Consider the following 5,238-nt stretch of genomic DNA (forward strand, 5'->3'; position numbering starts at 1 on the left):
GTAGGATCTTTGCCTGTGATTCCTCTGGGCTTATCAAAGTGCCCTACAGGCCGTCCATGGCCAAAGGGAGTTTTTACAGTTCTGCTACCTTGGCCAGAAGAAGCTTCCTTTCATCTGGGATGGGAGCTTCTACTTGTGGTTCACATGTTCTGTGGGGGTTGATAAGCAGGGCATGGGAACTAGCTTTGAGCTCAACATCATACCCTGTGATTATGACTGAATCCCAGAGACTCCTTTTATGGTAACATGTAGTCTAAGACTCATAAATTTCTTCTTGCTGTTTTGACGTTTCCTTCCCTATCCTTCTCAGAAAAAAAAAAAAAAAGATTATTTGTACATCTGAAGGGAGAGTGACTTTCCATTTTAACTTCTGTTTGAGCAATCATTAAGGGAACTAATATTAGACATTTTGGTTCTAACCACACCATGCAAAGGACCGAACTGCTCCGGAGAATGATCAAGGTGTGATTACATTGAACTGCTTATTAACTATGACACAACAATGCATTTTCTTAGTGATGATTCATTGGATGTTTCTGTCAGGGCTTTAATTTAGTATAACAAAGTGACAGTGTTCAGGGAGCAAAATAACAACATATGTATTAATATTAATAAGACCTGATTCATATACCTTTACTCTTTGGCAAGTTAAAACAGCAGCAAAAACGAGATGAGTGTGCATGCACGTGTGTGTGTGTGTGTGTGTGTGTGTGTTCATTTGAGAAATTTAGTTAGAATTCTGAGAGAGCTGGCTTTAAAAACATGCTCTAGAGGCCACTGCTGTTTTATCACACATGAGCTTTGCTGAAGTACCCTAGCACTGTTGGAGAACGCCTGACTAGAATACCGAAGGGCTCTCTTTCTGAATAGGTGATGGCTGAATAGTCTGCATTTTATCCAAAAACCAAGTTAACTGTATATTTTAGGGTTATTCGATAATCAGAAATGCCTACCTAATAAAACACGTGCAGCAAATACCACTGTGATTTATGCTTGCATATAAATGTAGGAGCTTACATATAATGCTTAAAGTTTGCACAAGAGTGTTCTGCAAGTACATTGCCGCATGTGACACCTGGCTACACAGGGAAGGATTTCTCAGGTGAAAGATTTTGCTCTGCCTTGTGGACTTTGCTTTAGTATTTGTTTCCCTCACATTCACCTTAGTCTCTCTTCTATCATAGTAACAAACTTTATATTACTAATAAAATGTATAATTAAACTATTGTGAGAGAGAAGTCTTCCTGTCAAGTCATGTTGAACTCCTATGATTCCTCCGATTGATTCCTATAGATATTTAACAGTATTTTTAAAAAACTATCTTTCTGCTATGTTTTTTTAAAACCCAGTAACACTTTTTTTTAAGAAAAAAAAACATGATTATCTTCATTTAGTGATATTTATTGCAAAAGAGAAATCTTTCATCGTGTATATTATATTCAGGAATTTTAGAGCAATCGTATTATTTTGGTAATTAATATAATACATATTTTTGATCATCATTACAAAGTACTTCTTAGGCTTCTCTCTTTGTGGAACCATGCTGGATTTTAACCTGCTCATTAATTTGAAAGCATCCTAGCCAGATGGCAGACATGATAGGAGCAAGAATTCTGCCCTCTATTTATTTATTTCTTTACTTCTTGTCTTTTGAAAATGGTCTCAATTTATGCAGGTGTTGCCTCTGGCTCAGTCTCCTCTGTCTCTTCTCAGGAATATCTCCTTCTGTGTTTCCCTCTTTGCCTCCATACCAAACCCAACACAATCTGGTAGATTGAGCTTTTTGCCAAACTTTCCTTGACCAATTTTGCCCACCATGATTACTCCTCAGAATAAGAAGCTGTGTCCTTCACAGCTCCAAAAAATTCTTCTTTTTCACTAAATGTTCAATTATACTTATTCTGTTTCAACAGGCAGATCATAAAATCTTGAGAGCAAGACCTTGAAATTTTAGGCTTTTTGTCCTTCTGGGCTCTTCAGAGAAGGGCCTGCAGAAGAGGAGTGGTGCTAGGCCAAAGCACCTCTTTTGGGGACAGTCCTTTGTGAAGGAGTGACTGTTATGGGTTACCTGCACAAAAGTAAAATCTAGTCTGGGAAGAGAGGGTAGTTCAAGATGATGGTGTAGGAATACCCTAAATGCAACTCTTTCCTTAGACACAACAAATTTCTAGCTATACATGTAATAATTTTCCTCTGTAAACAAACAAGGAAAGCCCCCCTCCCCCCATGAGAACTAGATGACTAGCCTTTCCACAGTAAGAGACAAAAAAGACACTTTGCAAGGATAGGAGAGGAAGAGACATGGCCTCCCTGGGCCCTGTCCCAGATGCAATAACCCCACAATAGGGACCAAAAGAATCATAGAACTATAAGGAACATATATCCCACTCTAAAAGGGCTTCATCTGCAAATGCATTCACATGGAGATCTAGCACAAGAGGAATAGACTTGAAAGCACCTAAACCATAAGAAGGAGATGCACTAATTTTAAAATGACTGCCAGAGGGTCAGGAACCTGTGAGGACATTATCCAGGGATGGAAGTGCTGGGTTGTCCATGTTTGCCACTCATCCTAACTTCCTGACGATAGAACAAATGTGTGCATCTTTGGTGCCCTCCCTCTAGCTAACACATGAAGGTCATGGTCTGCTCTCCCTGCCACATAACGAGGCTGGGGGAAGCTCCCACATTTCATTCACTCTGTGCATTATCGGAGCTGCATCAAGACCAGGTGAGTGACAGAGCCCGTCTCCCTCATGTAGCAGCCAAGCCACAAGCAGGTCAGATGAGCACCCTGAACTCTACCTATCTGGTGCATACATGGAGTGGGCAAGTGGTGGGAGCCCTGATCTCCCTGCACAGCAACTGTGGCTCTATCAGAGCCAGCAGACTTACTCAAACCATACTGCAGATGCCCATAGAGTGCCTGGTTCTGGTGGCCAGGGGAGGTTGTGCTTCTGGCTCACATGGAAAAACTCCTACATAAGACTACTCTCTCAAGATGAAGGAAGGTAGCCATTTCACCCAATACATACAGAGAAACAGAGAGAGGCAAAATGAGGAGACAGAGGAATATATCCAAACAGCAAGGAAACTCCTCAGAGAAGACCTTAATGAAACTGAGATAAGCAACACACTTAATAAGACTTCACAGTAATGGCATAAAGAGGCTCACAGATCTCAGGAGAAGAATGGATGAACACAGCAAGAACTTCTGCAGGGAGTTAGGAACTAGATGAAAATACCAAAGAGAAGTTAAATCTGAACTGAGAAACGCAACTGTAGGGGTTCAACAGCAGAACGGATGGAATAGAAAGTGAATCAGTTAAAACAGAAGCAAATCCATGGAAAACACCCAATCACAGCAGGAAAATGAAAGCAAAAAAGAGTTTTTAAAAAGACAAAATGCTTAAGGGACCACTGGGACAGTATCAAGCAGAATAACATTTTCATTATAGGAAGTCACGGGAGGAGAGAGAGAGAAAGGGCCAGGAAAACTCTCAAAGAAATAATGGCAGAAAACTTACTAATTTCAGGGAAGGGAATAATATTCAAGTCCCAGAAAGCCCAGAGAGTTTCAAATAAGGTGAATCCAGTGATGCCTGGGTGGCTCAGTGGATGAGTGAGCAGCTCTTGGTTTTCGTCTCAGGTCGTGATCTCTGTGGGTTATAGGATTGAGCCCTCACGTTGGGCTCCCGCACTCAGTGGGCGGGTTGCTTGAAGATTCTTTCCCTCTCACCTTCCTCCTGCTCTCTTCTCTCTCTCTCTCTCTCCCCCCATAAATAATAAATAAATCTTTTTAAAAAAGAGAAAAGATGAATCCAAAGAGAAACACACCCAAGGAACACTATAATTAAAATAGTAAAAATTAATAATAAAGAGAAGATACTGAAAGCAAGAGAAAAAGCAACACGCTGTATAAAAGGGAGCCATTATAACTCTATCAGAAGGTTCTCAGCAGAAATTTATAGGTCAGAAGGGCATGCATGGCATAATATATTCAAAGTTCTGAAAGGGAAGAACTCCCAACAAGATTCTCTACCTGGCAAGTCTGCATTCAGAATGAAGAAGAGATTAAGAGTTTTCCAGGAAGCAGAAGCTAAAGGAGTCATCACCACTGAACCCAACATACAAAAATGTAAAGAATGCTTTTCTAAGCTAAAAAGAAAAGGTACTACTACTAGTAAGAAAACTAAGAAAAATGAGAGAAAACTAAGAAAACAAATGAGAGTTAAAAATCTAACCGGAAGGACAAGTAATCAAGGTAGTGAGTGGATCAACAACTTATAAAACAAATATGAAGGGTAAAAGACAAAGGTAGTACAATAAAACTACCGCAATGAGTTAAGGGATAAATAAAATAAAAATATGTTAAATGTGTTATCAACAATATAAAAATGCAGAAGAGAGGAGTACAAATATAAAACTTTGGGATACGTTCAAAATTAACTTACTGTCAACTTAAAGGAGACAGTTATATACATGTTATATGTGAACCAGACCATAACCACAAAGAAGAAAGCTTATAGTTAAGAACACAAAAGTAAAAGACAAAGCAATCTAAATATAAAGAAAACAAACACGAAGTAACAAACCAAGAAAGGAACAGAGAAGGACAACAATAACAGTGAGGAAACAATTAACAAGATGACAGTAAGTACATACCTAGAAATAGTGACTTTAAGTGTAAGGGAACTATCCTTCAATCAAAAGACATGGGATGGCTAAATGGATAAGGAAAACAAGACTCTTCTATAGGCTGCCTTATCCAAACCTCAATGAGGTATCACCTCACACCTATCAGAATGGCTATTATCAAAACACAAGACATAAGTGTTGGTGAGGATGTGGGAACCCTCCTACACTGTTGGTGGGAATGCAAACTGGTTCAGCCACTGTGGAAATCAGTATAAAATTTTCCTCAAAAATTTTTCAAAAATAGAACTACCGTGTGATCCAGCAATTCCACTTATGGGTATTTATACAAAGAAAAACAAAAACACTAATTGGAAAATATATATGCATGCCTGTGTTTCCTGCAGCATTATTTACTATAGCCAAGTCATGGAAGTAACCCTAAGTGTCCATTGAGATAAATGTTAAAGATGTGATATACAAAAGAATATTGTTCAACTGTAAAAAAAAAAAAAAATGAAATCTTACCATTTTGCAACAACAGATACACTTTAAAGCATTGTGTTAAGTGAGTAAATCAGAAAAAGACAACTACCATATGCA

This window comes from Canis lupus, unplaced genomic scaffold (assembly GCF_011100685.1).
Source record: "Canis lupus familiaris isolate Mischka breed German Shepherd unplaced genomic scaffold, alternate assembly UU_Cfam_GSD_1.0 chrUn_S373H533, whole genome shotgun sequence".
Lineage (NCBI taxonomy): Eukaryota > Metazoa > Chordata > Mammalia > Carnivora > Canidae > Canis > Canis lupus.